This window comes from Protopterus annectens, chromosome 12.part0, assembly GCF_019279795.1.
Source record: "Protopterus annectens isolate FY-2018-M chromosome 12.part0, PAN1.0, whole genome shotgun sequence".
Lineage (NCBI taxonomy): Eukaryota > Metazoa > Chordata > Ceratodontiformes > Protopteridae > Protopterus > Protopterus annectens.
In genome coordinates this window covers 1,240,484,828-1,240,505,687 of record NC_056746.1, presented here as the reverse complement: position 1 = coordinate 1,240,505,687, position 20,860 = coordinate 1,240,484,828, and positions in this window count along the sequence as shown.

The window sequence follows — 20,860 nt, the reverse complement described above, 5'->3', positions numbered from 1 at the left end:
CAACTGCTTCCAGTGTGTATGCATAATATTACATTAAGTACACAAATAATCATACCAGAACCAACATGCTAGCCATACATACTACTCTTCTCATTATTCTTATGATAACAGTCCATTGTACATCCTATAATATCTGCTTATCCATCCCAATCTACACCCATATCACCCCCTTCCCATCCCCTGAACATATACTCAAAATTATCCTGATATCACCTTCCATATTCAACATTACAAACATCAGTCAAACTTCATATCCTATTCTCCCTCTAATACCATCTTCACCAATCTTCATAAAATACAATAAATCTATGACAAAATTTCTAAATCTGATTACACATATAACATCTCAACTCATTCTTAGTGGCATTATACACCCAAACCCTGGACCCAAATCTAATTCAGCCCACTCCCCCTCCCAATTCTTCACTTAACCACAAATCTTTTACAACCTACCCTGAAAAGGAGCTGATCTACTAATACTAAATATTACTATCAGAAGTGTTCTTAAAAAGGTGCATGAATTATACACCATTATTGCTCTTCACTTACCTGATATTACTTTAATACAGAATCATGGCTAAACCCAGAGATTAGCAATAATAAAATTTTACCTCCAGGTTATGATATCCTTAGGTTAGACAGGATAAACAAAAGAGGAGATGGCATAGCTATTCTATTAAAAAATAACCTAAATCTTGTACCCATTAATTAAAGCTCCCCTGACTTCAATAATGCAGAAATGGTGTTTGCAAAACTAATAATCAACTCTAGAAAACACTTAAATTTAGTTGTTGCCTACACCCCCCCCATAACAACCTTTCCACTGTTGAACACATTGTCCAGTGAACATCTAACTCCCAACCACAAGAAACAATCATCATGAGATATTTCAACATAGACTGGTTCACCTGTGACTCTCAAAGGCCAACTAATCACAATCTCCCACTAGGACTGATAAAACATCAGTCAATCCTGGACTGGATTCTAACAGATGCAGACTCTCCTTACATTCTGGTTGTCTCCCAGATACTCTTGGTGACCATCACCCAACCTATCTGCTCAGAAATCGTGTCAATCCAATAAAACTCAATACTTACCACCAAATTTGTAATAAGATAATTTTTCCCCCAAAGACTTCATATCCACCCTGAAATGCTGTAATCAGTCACCACTCAAGCACCTCCCCCCTAGAGGAAGCCATATACATATATATATATATATATATATATATATATATATATATATATATATATATATATATATATTTTTTTTTTTAATTCCACCTGCCTTAATATCCTGGACAATCTTCATAAAATCCAACTTTGCCCCTTGGTTAAGCAAGGAAACAATATCATTATATCATAATTGGCTAGGCTTAAAATGGCTTGCAAGGGCAGTTAGCTTAGTACCAATCTATGAACCTATAAAATCAGACATAAGGCATGGGAAATATGGCATAATAACAAAACATAGAATTAAGAATCAAAGCAAAAAACAAGTCAGTCTAGATAAAATAAATCATTACACAACCAGTCAAACAAAACATCCAAATAATCCTCAAAAATTTTGGTCAGCAATAAAAAAATCCTAAATCCAGGTCAAGGTGGTACACCTTCCCCATCCACCGACAATACTAAAGATAGCATTGAAGCACAATTTAATAAATATTTCACATTAACTATCTCAGCCCTCACAAATAACAGCTCTTCTGTAACTCTACCACCCCACTTAGCATCAAATCAGAATGGTAATACCTTTTTTCTTCCAACCTGTCCCAACAGATACTATAAAAATACCTAAAAAAGCTTAAGACAACAACTCTAGCAGCCAATTTACTACTTGCTGATCATCTCAAAATCTCTGCTGAAGCCATCTCATATACCATATCCATACTTATTAATCAATCCATCTCCAAACAAAAAGTGCCAACTATTTGTAAAATATCCTACATCATCCCATTGCACAAAGGTGGCACTTCAACATAACTATCCAACTAACATCCTATAGTGATCCTATCACCATTATCTAAACCTTTAGAGGGATGGATTCACTCCCAACTACTAAACTATCACTTAACTAGCAAGCTCCTATCTAACAGTCAGCATGGATTCCGACCTGAACATAGCACTACCACTGCCCTCATGTCCTTTACTAACATTGGTAATCAGCACAGAATTTATGGCAAACTTGTATCCTCTATGTTTCTTGACCTATCCAAAGCTTTTGACACTATGTCTCATAACAAATTCATAACAGCTCCTTTAGTTGTAAACTTAACCAATCTACAATACAATGGTTGCAGGATTATCTGGACAGTCAAAAGCAAGCTGTAAAATGGCAACAAAACTGCTCTGCTCTTTAGTAAGTCACTCTGGGAGTTCCACAGAGTTCTATCCTTGGTCCTCTCCTCTTCACCCTATTCACTAACAATCTTTATACATCTACACTGCATGCATCCCTTGTCCAGTATGCAGATGACTCAAATCTTATTTGTGCTGCTCCCACACTTCAACAACTCCAACTTTTAATCTAGCAATCCTCCACACTAGAATCCTGGCTAACCAACACTCAGCTCATACTTAACCCCAATTAGACTAAGCTAATGCTTTTTCAGCCCACAAGAACTACTGAACACCCCCCCCAATTCTTCAACATTTCATCAACAGATAATACAATTATCTCTCCAGTATCTCATACTAAGCTTCTTGATGTAACCGTAAACACCAACATTAAATTTTACATACACATAGACTAGACAATAAAGAGAGTTCGCAAAAAAATCAGTTTTCTATATAAACATAAAAAATTCTAACAAACAATACAAAAGCTATTATTGCTAGAATTCACCTTGTCACAAATCTCCTATATGCATTTCCCGTACTAATAAACCTAAAGAAATCAGAGTTAAGCAAACTAGACTCATGCTACAATAAGGCTGCTAAGTTTACCACAGAATCTATTTATTAATCACATCATTGCTTAGCACTAAAACAACTCACTTGGTTAGAAATGTTCAATCTCCTAGCAAATAACCAACTGACCATGGCCCATCAATTGCTCCATCAACCTGACAAAACACCTGCTCTTCTCAACCTCCTCCAACCCTACTCTACTAGTGTTTTAGCAACTCTTTATTAAAGATATCTAAAACTAACAACACAGCTGGAGAATCCCTGTACTCCTACTACATAGCAAAACTCTGGAATTCTCTGCCCCTAAACATTAAAACTACTATTCTTAAAACACATCTAACAAATACTTGGATATGCTCTTGTTCTAACCCTAGCTAAGAAAAATGTACCTCTAAGCAGCTTGTTCCCCAAAACAGCTGCAATATGTACCAACTGCACTTTTTATGTGCTCCATATTTCTCTTTCTTACTTCATTTGGCTAAAGCTAAGTCACCTCTGAGCAGCTGGCCTCCAAAGGAATTGCAGCGTATAATTACTGTATGTTTTATGAGTTTTGCACTTGTTACTCTGCTTAAACAACTTTATCTCAACCTGTCTATTTTAATATAAATGCAATGTATTGTAAGGACTGCATACTGCATAAACATTATGATGTACAGAATGTTCTAGATCCTTGTACATACCCAAGCAATGTGTTTCTTATGTGTATCTAAACTGTCACTGTCTAAGCTATCTATCTTTGTTAAATTCTCTATATTTTTATGTGGAGCTTTTCTCCCTGTTCCTCTTCTGAAAAAGGACAATTGGCCAGTCAGAACTTCCCAGTAAACATATCTAAGATAAAATGGATAAATAAATAAAAATAAATAAATATATATATATATATATATATATATATATATATATATATATATATATATGACATTTCGGCGACAATTCATTTCACCAAAAAATTCTGACATAAGGCCCAAATCGCTGAAAATCTATTTAGCCGAAAATAGTACTGACAGTGTATATGCCCTTTTCCCTCATTGTAGTACAATCTGAGAGTGAGAATATTAATGTAGGGAGGTTGTGGTGGGCACAGCCCCCCACAATGGGTGATGTGGGGGTGTAGCTCCCCACCTACTAAGGTTATAAACTACTTACTTACCCTTTTAATAGGGACTGGACAATATAAAATAATACTAGACAATATTAAACTGTACTGGGTGGGGGGATGTGCCCCCCACATCCCCCCTACTTTAATATTCGCACTCCGAGATCGCAATACAGTTGGGGAAAAGTGCATATACACTGTCAGTACTATTTTCGGCAATTTGGACCCTATGTCAGAAATTTTCAGCGAAATGTATTTTCTGTGAAATGACACTGATTCCAGATATAGAATGTAGCACATATGTGTTACCATATACACAGCTAGAGCTTTGCTGAGATGTGTTACAGCATTTGGAAGCTATAAAACTATACAACACCTCCGCTCTTCCTACAGCATCAAATAAACCATTCTCTGGCATGGACATTTTGTCTCTGGCTGCAATCAAAACTGTCAGATACAATCTTTATGGCCTAAACCAGGTAATTTAATTTCAGGATATTTTTCTAAAAGTTAGCTGTGGTTGAGCTTAACCTCTTCTCTTCCAGTTTCCTCTGTTAAAACATATACATTTAATCGGTCACAATACAGTCAGGACTCACTTTTGGTAGATTTTTAACAGAAGCAGCTTTACAAATATATCTTTCAACATAAGCATCTGTACAAATCAGTTTGATATACAAATGACATATCATTTTTTTACAAAATTCCTGCTAGCTATGCTGGCATATGTTACACATCCACTGCCCTACTTCTCCTAGCATAGCTGGAAATCTCTCCTTAAGCCTATCTGGGAATACATTAACCAATGCCATGTCTTGACATCCCATCTGCTTTGTCATTGCTGTCTCCACTACGGGTGGTGCACTGCCATATCATATGCCTGCAACCCTAGGCTCCAACTTAATAACTTGGCATTTTGCTGGCTGGCTCGATGTAGCCATAAATCCCCCTCAGACTCCTCCTACCTTCTACTGCAAATACTTAACACAAGGGCCTCCCTGTCATGGTAAGGTTTCATCATGTTAATTACAGTACAATTTGTGCCACTGCCTCTTGCCTATCAATTCCACCCACCCAAGCTGCCCACAACTTATTGTGTCTGACAGGAATGAGAACCATAATCTGCGGTCCCACAGCATACTCTCGGGCTAAAGCATTCCTGTCATACCAGACCTTTATCTGCTGTTGTGCTCCTGCCAAGCCCCTAAGCTCTCTAAGCCTTGTCCTTAGGTTTAGGGCATATGCCACAACAGACTCCTTGTGGGATTTACACTGACTCTCCCACTCATCGCAAATCAGATCTAAAGCCCCTCTCACACTATGCCCATACAACAAATCAAACCGTGAAAACCTTGTGGATACTTGGGGTGCCTCTCTGTAAGCAAACAACAGATGGGGCAAATAGTTGTCCCACTCTCTATTAAAATGGTCTGCAAATGCCTGTTGCATGGACTTTAGTGTAGAGTTTAACCTCTGCACAAGACCATTAGTCTGGGGGTGGCAGGAAGTGGTTTTGAGGTGTTTCACCCCACAGAGCTCCCACAGACAAGCCAGCAGGTCTAACATGAAATTGGCACCTCTGTCAGTCAGTACTTCTCTTGGGAAACCTACTCTGATGAAAATCTCTAACAAGGCATTTGCAACCTTCTCTGACTCGATGGGACAGAGCCACCACCTCAGGGTATCTAGTAGCATAATCTACTACCACCACAATATACTTCTTCCCCTGTGGAACCTGGGGTACTCAGAGACCCTACAATATCCATAGCTACCCTCTAAAATGGCTTGTCAATCACAGACAAAGGCATCAAAGGAGCCTTGAGCTTGTCTCCTGCCTTGCCTACTTTCTGGCACTGCTCTCAGGTCTTGCAGTACCCTGTTACATCCCTTGCAATCCCAGGCCAGTAAAAGTTCTGCATAATATGTCTCTTGACATGCTTTATGCCCATATGATCTGCAAAATGAGTGTCAGAGCTATGACTGGAAGTGTCAGACAGTAGGCTCTAGGCACTATCATCTTCTAGCCCTACCTCAGGGGCCCACTCACTATACATTAACCCTTTGTTCCAGTATACAGATTCCCCTTTTCTGTGAGAATAAGGTGCCTCCCTAACTACCTCCCTCAAGCCTCTTAATGTAGGGTCCGAGACCTGAGCCTGTGTTAACTCTCGCTATGTGACCCTTTGCAGCACCACTTCCACAGGAAGTCTGGTATCCTCTGACAGCAGTGCCTCACTGTCAGCCTGGGTAATGCCACTCACCTCTGCTCTTGCAGTCACTCTGCTCAAGGAAACATCAGTACCTACCACCAGTGTGGCTCACATTCAGGCTCACTGCTACAGAGTAGCAACTTCCCTAAAATAGCCACATCAGCAGTCCTGGCTTTAGGTGTGGGGTCTATCTGGGTCTCCCACATGCTACCCGACCCACATGCCTGTCTCCAAGCCTGACTGCATGTAACTGCATGCACACAAGGTTCTGCATTATCAAAATCATTCCCTATCAAGACATCTGCAGGGATATCCTCAAACACACCTACTTGCTTGTTTTCCTTTTCACCCTTACAGTCAAGGTGAACTTTGGCCAAAGGCATTTGGAATGGGGTCCCTCCTAAAGCTCTGGCTGGTGTGGACTGCCCAGCAAGTACTGCTTCTCATTAACCACTGCAGACTTCACAATGGTTATGTCAGAAACTGCATAGATCTTAGCAGTGGCCTGTTTTCCATCTGCTAACAGTGTATATAAAATCTGGTGATAGTTTGATACCCCTGTTGTCTCCAGACAACTTACCACCGGCATACTGTTATTCCCAATTACCAGCTTCCCCACCTTTTGTTCCCTACCTTGCCTCCATGGACATCTATATGATACATGGCCCCACTGGTTACATTTAAAACATTTAACCCTTGATCCTGGCTGTGTACTTGAACTAGTGGCTTCCCCTGTTACTGGTGGACTCTGTTAGGGTGGTTTAGGCTGCCACCATGGGTTCTCCTATGTCCAAGTGCAGCACTGGGTATCCCCTTCCTGTGCAGTGATGGCCTGCTTGGTAAGTAGAGATCTCCTTTTTTTGCTCAGCTCATCTGCACAGTTACATTCCTAGTCTGCCAACCAAATTCTCATGTCCTCAGGCAAAGTGCGAAGGGACTGTTCCCTCAAAAAAAAGTCTGCCAGCCTTTCAAAAGCTTTACCGTTGAGTAAGGGGGTCAGGAACCATGCCCAGAACCCTTGGTCAACATTATACTGTTTGCATAATCTTTCAAATATATGAATAAAGCTATCAAAATTATCACCCTCTGTAAACTGTGGAAGAAATGTACTGACCTTTATTGCTTCTGGGGTTTGGTTATTCCCTTCCCCATTACCTCCATGACCCTGGTGAATAGTCAGCATCTCCCTCTCATGTTGATGCTGCTTCTTATTTTCTTTGGCCTCAAAGCACCACAGTCTCTCTGCTGATTCTAATTTCAAATGTTTGACCTCCAGTTCAAGTCTCTTTAACTCCAGACAGATTATTAAGACATCTGAGGAAGAGGTGAACTGTCCTGTTCTGAGGGCTGCAAATCCCTATCACCAGACTGGTTATCCTCCTGTTTGCTGGTCTGGGCTACAGGTGTAATTAATGCTGAAATAATCTGCTCTTTAGTAAGGTTGGCATGCACCAGTCCTTTGCCTTGGCAAACCTTGGCCATCTGGTTCTTTGTCAGCTTGCCATAATCTTCTGTTGACATCTTTGCCTGCTTTCCCTGCTTAAACTAAGCTAATGATAAATAAATAAGTAAATAAATAAATACAATTGTTGTGAAATGAAACTCTGAATGTTTACCTTGTGACTGCTGAGAATACACACACCTTCAGTGGCAACTACCTACAGGCTACAAAAGTTCAATTAATAGCCTCACCACTACTCACAAATATGTGAAGTCCCCTCTCTAGGCCAGTAATCAAGGAGCCTTGTCATCACTGACACTGGAGAGGGATATTCACTTGGGACAAAAATGTATACACCCAGTATTTTTGAATGTAACTTTCTCCATCAAGTACAATTTCCCTTAAGAACACACAGGGAGCACAATCCATCCAGGGGCTGGTTTTCCCTTCTCTCTCCAGATCCCCAATAAGACTTCTCACTGGTGCAGCTATAGAATTGTGTCCTCAGCCAAGTGTCCAAGCCAAGTCCTTCAGGACTCTCTCTGTGAAACCAGTGCTTCGAGTTCCTGCTCCAAGCAGCTGACACACACATTCTTTGAGATTTGATTTACACACACACACACACACACACACACACACACACACACACACACACACACACACACACACACACACACACACACACACACAAACACACACACACACACACACACACACACACACACACACACACACACACACACACACACACACACACACACACACACACACACCTAGGAAAGGCTGGCACAGATTTAATAGCTATGACCCCTTATACACAGATTATAAGGTAGTTACTGCCACCAGACATTTCAAAGCCAACTAATCTAAAGCTCTTACAAGGGTACTCAATTATGCTGAGTGAAATTAATATTAATACAAATGGTAGTGTTTTGACCAATGCAGTAAGGCTTTCAGCAGTGGCCACAGAGTCACCAAATAGATATAAGTACCATCAAGGGTGAAAAGTTTCCCTACAGCACCAGCCACAATGTAAAGTTTAAATATATTTAATCATAAATAATAAAAGAACATGAAATACAGAATATCTATTTACAATAAACACCAGAGTTTTAGCCACAAGAAATCTTAAAATAACACAGATGAATAGATTCACACAGATGCAGAAAAACAGTACTGAACTAATCTCTATATATTTTCTTGATTGATCTGAAGAATTGCTGTTCATTGGTTTACTTACTAGTGTAAAGTAAAATGCAGTGGGTGAGAGATCCTTCTATGTTCATAGGTTCATAGGTTTATGGGTAGGTACTAGGCTATCAAGCATAGGGCCTATATAAGCCTAGCCAAAAAGGTACCCTGGCTTTCGCCACCCAAGAAAATTATTTTCTTGTGCCCCTGTCAAGCAGAGACACAGAGGTGATCCCCTGGGGTGAATTTCCTATTTCCCATCCAATCATCAAGATTTTTCTTGAAGAGTGCTAATGAGTTGTTTGATATATATAGGTAATTTGTTCCAGAATATGGGAAGTCTCTGGGACAGGAATCTATCCCTCCAGCATGTTCTGTTTATTGTGGTGACAAGGTTTAGGTCCCTAGAGTGTGTAGTGGAGCATGTCCAACAACTCTGGGTTTGACATAGCTTTGTATGTTAGGCAGAGATCACATCTGAGTAGGTGATATGCAACAGAGTAAAGCTGGATTATTTTGAGATGGTCTGCGTAGGGCATCTGTTTGAGGCTGGGAAATCCTCTGTGTGAGGTATTTTTGCGGTCTTTCCAGTTGTTATAGATGTCTTGTGAGGTACATACCAAACGGGGCATTGCACTCTATAACAGGTCTAATGAGTGACAAGTAGAGGGGAACAATGATTTTTTCATGGATGAGAAACCTTTTGTGATGATGTTACAAGAAAGAGACTGTTCTGAGATGTCTCTCTCATTTGGTATTAAAACATCATTTTTAAACTAGATTACAGAATGACATCACATACATCTGGTCATCTGATTTCTGGTTTCTATGCTACCCCCATTGCTAGAAACTAAACCAGAATTTACCACATGTGTGTTACCATACACACAGACAGAGCTTTGCCAAGATGTGTTGTTGCATCTGGAAGCAATAAAACTATAAAACACTTCCACACTTCCTACAGAAGCTAATAAACCATTATCTGTCATAAAAATGTTGTCTCTCTCTGCAATCAGAACTGTAAGATACAATCTTTATGGCCTATACCAGGTAATTTAATTTCAGGATATTTTTTCTAAAATTAACTGGAGTTGAGCTTAACCTCTTCTCTTCCAGTATCCTCTGTTAAAATATATGCATTTAATCGGTTACAATACAATTAGGATCCACTGTTGGTACATTTTTAACCTAAGTAGCTTTACAAATACATTTTTCAACACACACATCTGTACAAATCAGTTTTATATATAAATGTCATGTAACTCTTTACAAAATTCCAGCTAGCTGTGCTGGCATACGCTACACATCTCTGCCCTACTTCTGGCATAGCTGGCAATGCCTCTCATCATCATAGCAACAGCCACCACCTCCATATCTTTCTTTCATGTTGGTGAATGAATGTGCATTCACCAGTCTTAACTGCCATTTTAACTGCCAAGCTTCACGTTAACCACCAATCTTAGCTTCTGTGACTGTCCCTGGGCCAGCCAAACCAATGCTGATTCAAAGTATTGCCACACTCCTGCAAGCCATGCTGAGAGACACACCTCTATTACCCTGAAAGAAAAGAACACCCTCCCCCTGAAGGCAACCCAACTCCTATGACGAGACACAGACAACTCAATGACACTTCCATTCATCTTGCCAAGACAGAAGCCACACAATCAGCAAAATGGGCTGAATCCCTGACAACACCTGATCACCGTAAAACAAACAAACAAGGCTGCACTGAGCTGATTGCAAAGCAAGTCAGCCCTAAACAAGAATGCACTCACAACTATTCTATAAAAGAGCTCCTAAATGTAGGATGGACATCGCCAAAAAGAAACTGCAGGCCTGGAACATTGCCCCCCCAAAACACAAATACCCGGAAAGGCATCAACATTCACCTAAAATTAATTTGCCAAGTCCAGATGGCCACCAATTAGTAAAGTGGCACTGAAACACAGCAAAGACCATACTCTCACCTGAACAGCCACTGAAAGATGGCTCCATGCTGAAGCTGAGTACAAAATGAGCACTCTTAATCTTGTGAACTACTGTTGGAAGTGGATCTCTGTGTCAGGAAGACTCATGTATATATATATATATATATATATATATATATATATATATATATATATATATATATATATATATATATAGAGAGAGAGAGAGCTTATCACTCAACCCCACTGCTCCACCCTCAGCTCAAGGACAACAGGTCTTACAGGTAAGCTGTCCTTATAAAACTCCATTAGGTTTGACTGATACCTCCTCATGGTCATGACATCATGTAAGTTGCTATCCTGGGGATTGTTGTCCACTAGATTTGCTTCCCCATTTTCCCCTCTGTATATTTTTATATGACATTATTTGCATTGCTAAAGCACCAGGCCAGTGGTTTACTGGATCCCCCACTTTGTACAAGGATACCACACTTGTTGTTTTGCAGTCATCTATCACTTCTGCACTAACCAGTAATTTGTTCAAGATCTCCACTAGAGGTCTAGCAGCACAATGTTCAGACTTCTAAGGACTGTGAGGTAGCCTATCTAGTCTTTGTTTTTTGTCCCTAGGGCAGTTATTTACCTCTCTACCCCCCAACCTGGTGTATGTCCATTATAATACCCATTTGGCCCTGGCTTCTTTCCAGAATGGTATCCTCCCTTGACTTTCTTTTGTAAATCCAGAAATGGTGTATTCACTCTCTAACTCTGTTTTTTCTTCTAGTCTTCTATGATCTCCCTTCCATCTTATCTCAGCCTGGCCAGTTATGTCTCTTCCTTCCTTCTGTTTATTATCAATCTATAAGGTCCTTGCCTACCTTTTTAACACATTGTGCTAGCTCTCTTTTCGCTTTTGTCTGTATTGCACTCACCAGTTTTATTACAATTCTAATTGTTCCTTGTACCATGTCTTTATCAAATTTGTAGGCCCTATCATATGTTTTAATTACAGGTTCAGATAGCACGTGGAAGGGCTGGCCTTCATTTCACTTTTTTTTACTTTTTCCTTGCACCATTTGCTAACAGTCATCTTTGAATTTGTATTCCTACCTATCCTTGAAGTCTGAACCTCAGCGTTGCATGATCCTTATTAGCCAATTGTGCCTTACCCTGGATGTGTAGGACACCATCTGCAATAATTAAGACTATATCCAGATTTTTTTTCTTTCTGACACAGGTCTGCACCAATTGGCTGAGCCATTTATGGCCTAAGACCTCAGCCAAATACTGTGCACTCTGTAATCTGGACATCAGAATCCCCCTTCTCCTACCCAAATTCTTTGTCCTCTTTATCATCCTCCACCTTTTGATTTGTCTTGAGGATGATACATTATATCAGCCCGCAAACTCTCCCCTCCCTCAACCTTAGCTGCCAAGTCAACTATACTAGCTCCTGACCTTAGGCGCTCACTTATCCCATTCTAAGTTTGGTGTTCTTCCATTTCTCTGATGTTGCATATGATGCCCTTTGTGTAGATTGCTATATCTCTCCCTTCTCTAATGTTGTTGAATATCCCGCTCATAAAAACCTGCATACCAGCCCTCTTGTTAGTGCTCAGAGTTTCTGTAATACCAGCAATGTCCACTCTCCCCCTCCTGTATCACAGTTACCATTTTTCTATGCAGACTCCTTTCATTGCAGAATAATACCATAAAACCATATTGTCAGTCGCTTTTGTCGACTGTCTAAACACAAATAGCCTTCCTTCTTTTACTTCTGTCAGCCTCCTTTCCGCTTTCTGTCTTAATTTAAAGGTATAAGCATTATGCTGCACCTTTCTAGACCAGCAGTAAGTAATGTTCTGCCTTTTTGGCTAAGACATAGCCTGGCCTTCGCACAAAGCTAGTCTCCCTACCAAGTTTCTCCTCATCCTGCTTTCAGTCCCAAGCTTTTCTCTTTTGTCTACTGCTTCAGTCAATTATACTTCCTAATCCACTTACTTCTTTTACAAATAACACTCTTACAAATGGTACCTTTAAGCCTTTTTCATAGAATTGTTTTACCTCATCCTTGGCCCTGCATCATATCACCTCAACTGCATCCTCTGACATGTAGCATGCATCAACAACCCCCCCCCCATTGGTTATTATGATGGTCACTTCCTCTCACATTTTAATGAGTCTAAATTCATACACTGGTTTTAATGAAGTTTGGTCTTTCATTTCTTACATGATTAGATTTCTAATCCCCTTTATGACTGAGCCTCCAGTCATCAAATCATATTAAGTGTCGACACTGTGATTGAGCCTCCAGTCATCAAATCATATTCAGTGTGCATTCCACACTGGCTGCACTCTTCTTTATTTCCTCCCATATGTCCCTATAAATCTTATGCATAATCTTTCTTTGCCCACTTCCACCACCTGTCTGTCCTTCTGGCTCCCTATTATATGATTGAAGATGCATTGTTTCGAATGCATCTTGATCGAACTTGAAAGCATGAAACAGCAAAATACCAAAACGGCATATAAGCAAATTCTTTCCCTGGGAAAGAAATCACTTGGCAACCTTTGTTATTTTGCTGTTTTCGTCATGGTAGTGCGATCTCAGAGTTGGTATATTTAAGTAGGGTGGGTGTGGGGGTCACAGCCCCCTACTTCAGGGGAAAAGCGTTTTTTTCCCTATTTTACTCTCTACCTTCCCTTTTAGTCAAGTGTCCATCCTTGTCCACTTCCTCATGTTCATCTTGTGATTTTAGCTCATGTACATCTGTCTCTGTCTCCTGTCTCTGTCTCTCCTTTAGAACTTGCCACATATCTGTCCTTCCATCCTGGCGTCATTCTCCATGACCTCTGATTCATGGGCATCTCCATCATTATCTCTTCACCTGCTGCTGTCTCTCCCTGCATAACTGTACTCTTCTGATGATCTGTGATCATCTCTGACATTCTTCCCTTTAGCTTTCTCCACTCATCCTGTCTGCAGGTCTCCTGTTGTTCCCTTCTCTTGGTCACATTCTATCTTTTCATGTCTGATTTGTTAGTTGTCTAACATCTCTAACTCCCATATTCAGACCCCAGTTTCAATATGATCCAAAAGCTCCCTGAGCCAAACAGCTGGTGTATGCCCTGAACACCTCATAAATCTCTTTCCCACACTTCTTGTCCACCCTGTGTTCCTTTCATATCTTGTTGCTTAATTTTATTTCCCTTGCTAATATATACATCCATTCTTGATTTTGCTTGACTGTGTGTCTCATTATATCTGTGTTTTTGTGTGTGCATAATATATGTGTGTGTGTGTGTGTGTGTGTGTGTGTGTGTGTGTGTGTGTGTGTGTGTGTGTGTGTGTGTGTGTGTGTGTGTGTGTGTGAATGTATATCTATCTATACATATACATATATATCTATATATGTATATATAAATATATATATATATATATATATATATATATATATATATATATATATATAGGGAGAGAGAGGCCTTTCAGGTTTTATTCTTGAGCTGTTAAATGTCAATGGCATATATAAAAGTTATTAAATAAGAGGAATAACATTTTCATATTAATTTACATTAAAAATTCTTACTCAGGTGCAAAGGACCATCTGGGCAGAGTGGCACATTTTGCTAATGCACTATCCAAGGTCAGATTGCAAGTTTGGAATAGAATTACAAAAATTGACAAATTCATTCAAGCACAACAAAGAACAGTTCAAAAATATAAGTGCAACGTGGAGTATATATGCTGCAACTGACCCAATAAAAATAGAATGAAGTACATTAGAGATGAGCTAAAACTACTGAAGGTTACTAAATTTTGATGATACCCTGACACAAGCTGCAAGACCAGTTGGAGAAAAAAATGAGAAAAGATTTGTCTTGGATGGAATTTTTAGTATCATTTTTATCAAAATTTTTTTTTTTGAAGAAAAGCTCCAACAAAAGTGATAAAAATTCAGCAGAAAATAAAGAAGAAAGAAACAGAACAATCTACCACCAGCATTATCTTTAGGCAGTGTTGGTCAGTGAATGCATGGTTTTGTTTTACAGTTTTAAGACATCCAGAAAGATACATCAGGACATGGTGAAACAGAAAATCGAGATTTCCTCTCTCTGTGTAAGACATATAACATGTTTAGCAAAACAAAAGAGGATGGAAAAGCATGAATGTTATCTGTAGAAAATCCAAGGACCCCAACAATACAGGGAATGTCAATAATGTAAATCTTTATCGTATTATAAAACAAAACAAAATTGTGATGATACAGACAATTAGCTTTGCTTGTGGAAAACATAATATTGTCTTCCAATATGGAGATCAGTACTCCAAATAAACTACTTGAACAATATGTCCTGAAAAAAACACAACACTGACTTAACTGCTAGTGAAGTGTTAATCCAATTTAACCCCATTTCTGATTTCGCAGTAGTAGATAAACACCATAATTTATGGTCGTCCTCACATACTCAACTGAAGGATTTAGTTATTAATGGCTCTTTTACTCCTAATCAAAATAAAACATTATTTGCATGATAGAGAGTATCATAATCAGCTTATTGCAAATTCACACTTGGGGTAGTGTCTATGTCCCTTATGGACAATGGCAGTCTGTAAGATCTTCAAGACATAGGTACAAATCCATGCCATCCTCTTGCCCCAGGGGTCATATATTGGGTAAAATTGGTTTACATTGGCTGGTTTGTAAGGGGTTTTAAACTGTTAACCAAGTAATCTCCTATGTATCTATGAGCCTACGAGCGATACTGAGCAATTAGATGAGGAGGACCAATTTCAAATGGTTAAAACGAGAAGAAAAAGGGTCCTGGGGGAGGCACTTGCAGAAATTAGAACAAGTCACCATCCACTGTTGTAGGTAGTGAGCTGTGTAGTAATGACTCAAAAAACAGTGTCCTCATGTTGGTTATTTCCATGTTGAGAGAAATTCGTAACATTATTCTGAGAATAAACCAAGAGCATGTTACTGCGAGTTGTCTGAGAGGTGGAAAAATTGGTGACATGTTAGAAGCAACCAAACTATTGTTTAAAAATTCCTGACGTTATGATGTAGCTGGGAACAATGACATTGGTCGCACTAGTATTGAGGTGTATGAAAAATTGGTTTCCTAAATGGTGGGATTAATCAACTCCCAAGGATTTACATTGATATTTAGTGATATTTTGCTAGTCCCTGTTATATAGATGTTAAAAAAAGGTTGACAAGGGAAATGACAAACATCATATATAGAATTTCTCTAATCAATTCTGTTAAAGTAATTACTACTCAGAAGGATTTAGAACATAAGAATAACTGCTTCAGTAGAGATCAGCTTCATTTTAGCCATGGTGGAAACAGATTAGTTGGAATTCTGTTACAAAAGTTATTCATCCTTTTTTAGGAGCAGTGGGGAGGGGGACAGAAATAAATAAATGCTTAAATCCCTTGAAAATGTATTTTTATAATGAAATAACAGCAGGAGAAAAGTGTGACTTCACTGAAATTGATTTAATGATTGCAACAAACCTCTAATTGTTTAAGGGTTTCAGGGACAACATTTGGTTCATTCTAACCACAAAGTTGGTGGTGTATCTACATATGTGCCTATTAAGTTAGTCTCCACTACTATTCATTCTGATGAGTTGTTGGAAGTTTTAATGGTGAAATTAAGTTGGTCAAAATATGATTGGAGGTTAGAAATGTTCTAGAGACCTCCCGGCTCTAAGAAAGGAACATGATAATAAGCTATGTAGTAATATTGAATACAAACTGTTATACACCAAAAAAACCAGAAGAGCAAGCTGGAACAGAAGTATTCAGAAAGCCAATAGTCCACTCAGCGATATGAATCTAAACACCTTTGCTTGTAAAAAAATAACAAAACCAGTCTTTAAAAACACACATTGCCATCATAAAACATTAATCATCACCAGTGACATACAGTAACCGGAACCTGTCCGAGCTACTGTTGCCTAGAATTCTGAATAAAAAACGGCATATTTGTCAAGCCGATATATAAACAGACTGTCAAGAAGATGACAGAAAGCCAGAAGAGCTTGATAAATACTTGCTCCTGTTAAAGTTACCTAAACTAAGTGTGACCCTGGTCGAATGTAGCAACTGCTAAACCTTTTAGTTGTACAAAAATAAACCGCAAGTTTGCGTTGTCCGATGCTAGTAAAACATATTGCAGAATGTTAGAAAATAGTTTAAAATTTGTACAAAGTTAAAAATAAACTTTCTTTAATTGCATATTGTGCAAATTAATAAGCAGACATACCTAAAGATGTTCAACAAAAAGTGTTGCCGACAAGGTGTAATAACCTGAATTTTGCAGCAAACCATACTAAGGTTCGAGCTGTCCCGCCTATCCAATCAAACCTGCATGTGAAGACAAGGAAAATAAGACACACCCCGAAGGGATGTACCCATACAATTCAACAGTAAACACCTTTTCTTGTAGATAGAAAATAAAACCAGTCATTAAATCTCACACATTGCCATCATAAACATTAATAGTAATCAATGACATACTATAAATGACACCTGTCCGAGCTGCTGTAACCTAGAGTACTATGTAAAACGGCATGTTTGTCAAGCCGATGTATAAACAAGCTGTCAGAGAATAGTGAACGAAGAGGGCGTAGTGTGTAAATCCACCTATTGCAGTAATCTAACCTATATATCACCCTGGTCGAATACAACAACTCCTAAACAATACAAATATAAAAAGGTATCAACCACAAAGCGACATATTCCGATGTCGGCAAAGTTATGTGACAGAATGTTAAAAATTAGTGTAGGATTATATAATGTAAAAAGTATAATCCTCTCTTTGAATGCATGTTATGCAAATTAACAAGCAATCATACCTATAAGTTTCCAACAAAAGTAAGCCAAGGTATAATGACCTGGATTTTCAGTAAACCTGCCAGGGTCTAAACCACCCCTTCTGTCGAACCAAACCACTTGCGAGGTCAGAAAGAATAAGTCCCAACCCCATATGGTGTAACTTTGAGTAAGTAATGGGGGTACAAGTCCTAGGTAAAATGTCTAGTTTATTAGTCGGTTAATCTTCCAGTAGTCAACCCACCTTAACGTGTACTCATGTACTCTATGCCACTCTGCCTATATGAGTGGATCCTGGGGAGGAAGTCTGCGGTAATTTCAACCAAAGAGCTAGTAAAGAAATAGCCCCTAAGGTCAGTAAGTTGGATCCAATCCCAAACCTTACAAGCACTACCTTCCGTGAAAAGTCGTCATGATCCAATAGGACAAAGACCAAACTCAAACGTAGTCAATAGTGGGAAACACCTCAGACCAATCCTTCAAATCGCCGAGATATCAGAGCCTATCTCCACTATGACAGGTTGGGCAATGAAGTCCGGTTGCTATACTAAAATGTACAAAAGATGCAGAAAATACCCTGGCATGTCCTGCCCATAACAAAAAGGCAGCGAATACCGCCCCAGGCCTATAAACCCAAATTAGTGGCAAATGAATAAAAAATAAAAATAATGGAAAATAAAATCATGAAAAATAAAATCATGAAACATAAAATCTGAAATATAAGTCATGCCTACCTAATCCTATATTAAAGAGACAAGATGGCTTCAACTTATATATGTGTAACCAATGAAAAATATTCTAAGAGTGTAATATTACCTCAAGTAACTCCTTAATTTTAGTAAACAAGAAATATTACAGTTGTCATTGAGGCCAGGTGGTTGAAATGCATTGAGTTTAAGTTGCCACTCAAGTTCTTTTGTTTCCAAGATGGACATGATCAATGGCAGAAAAGAGAAAATTGTGGTCTTTGTTTAAGATAATATGTTTTGAGAGTGCATTATCATCCTTGCTTTTTTTAATTGCATAGGTGTGCTGGTATATTCTTTTCCAATATAGAATGCAGGACAGCAAACACATTGAGCTAAATAAACCAGAAATTTAGTATTACAATTGACTTTGTAATGACAAGTTACTTTTTTGCCATTTACGGTTTGTGTGCACCCTGTTCTAATATATTTGCAAAAATTGCAATTACCACATGTAAAACTGCCTTTCTGCCGTGAATGAAAATCAGAATGTGTTTTTGCTTCTAAAAAGTTCTTCAAATTTTTGCCCCTTCTGTAAACTATCAGTGGTTTTTCCCCCAATTTTTCACCTAAGCCACTGTGACTAGAAATGTAGTACCAATTTTTAAATAGAATGGAGTTAATCATCCTAGAGTCCATGTTGTACACTGTTATAAAACTGAGGGAGAAATTATTCTCTTTGTTACTGGAAGGTAGTTCAGAAGGAACAGGGGAACTTGAAGTTAGCATTAAATTATCAGCTGTGGAATGATCCCCAAAATGTCCTAAAGTGTTGAAAAGTAGTGGTCTATAAACACCCTCCAGTCTTTTAGTCATGACTTCTGTGATCAAGTCAAGGAATGAACATTCCTTTGACCCTTCACTATAGATCTTTTTTGTCTGAAAGGGTGTTGGCTTGAAAAATGGAGAAGTGAATTACAATAAGTGGGCTTCCTATGTATAGATGAAATTAATGTGTTATTAAACATCCAAGTAGTCTATGGAATCAGTAGAAAAGTGAAAGGTGAACTTGAAAAAGGATGTAGTGCCATTCATAAATTCAATGATGGCAGTTGCATCCTGTTCAGATCCTTGGAAAAGGATGAAAATATCATCCAAGTATCTCGTATAATAAATGACATGTCTCACTACTTGAGGGTTGGAAAGAAGAAAATTTTTTTCCCAATAGGCCACTACCATGTTTGCAACTGATGTCCCACAGGGTGAGCCCATAGCTATACCCTGAGTCTGTAGGAAATATTGATTTTCGAACAGAAAGAAGTTAGATGTAAGAATAATATCAATAAGTTCAGTAACTGTGTCTATTTCCATTTGGGGAGCTCCCAGTTCTTGCAGCAAGAGACCCACCCATTCTGATGCTTCCTGATGAGGAATGGATGTGTATAAGTCCACGATGTCAACTGTCAAGAAGTTGAATCTGTGGTCAAATTTAAGCTGGTTGATGTTAGCCAGAAAGGACCAGGAATCCTTACACACACAGGGTATCATTTTAAGATATTTACTAAGTATATTATGAAGACCTCCCATCAACTAGTGCCCGTATTGGTGGGTCATGCAGGTTTTTATGAATTTTCGGAATGCCGAAAATTACAGGTGTTTTAGGTAAAGAGATGTCAATAAAATGATAAACCTCATTACTGATTTTTCCTGCTAGGAAAAGGTCCCTAAAGTAACCTCTATTTCTAGAAAAAGTGGTGTTCATTTCATTGAGTGAGGAGGGTCTATAAGCTGGACTATTCAGGATTTTACTCATTCGTTCAGAGTAGTCATCATTGTTTAATATGACTAACCCCCCACCCTTATCAGGTTTGAGGACTTGTATGGGTATATTAGCAAGCTCCCTAAGTAAATTGTACTGCTCTTTAGTGATGTTAAAATTAGGTTTCCTAGCCAGATGTTTAGCTTGAGTGTCAAGGTGTCTAAGGTCAACCTCGCAGGCTTGTTCAAATAAAGCTAATGTAGGATGTAAAGGTGGATTATACACACTTGCCAATCTCAAGTTATTTAGTTCACACTGCATGGGGAACGAAAAAAGTAGACCCATGCTGTCCTGCATTCTATATTGGAAAAACTGAGCAAAAATTTAAGGAGAGAATATACCAGCACACCTATGCAATTAAAAAAAGCAAGGATGATAATGCACTCTCAAAACATATTATCTTAAACAAAGACCACAATTTTCTCTTTTCTGCCATTGATCATGTCCCTCATAATATAAGAGGTGGCCCTTCCCCGATTATCTTGGAAACAAAAGAACTTGAGTGGCAACTTAAACTCAATGCATTTCAACCACCTGGCCTCAATGACAACTGTAATATTTCTTGTTTACTAAAATTAAGGAGTTACTTGAGGTAATATTACACTCTTAGAATATTTTTCATTGGTTACACATATATAAGTTGAAGCCATCTTGTCTCTTTAATATAGGATTAGGTAGGCATGACTTATATTTCAGATTTTATGTTTCATGATTTTATTTTTCATG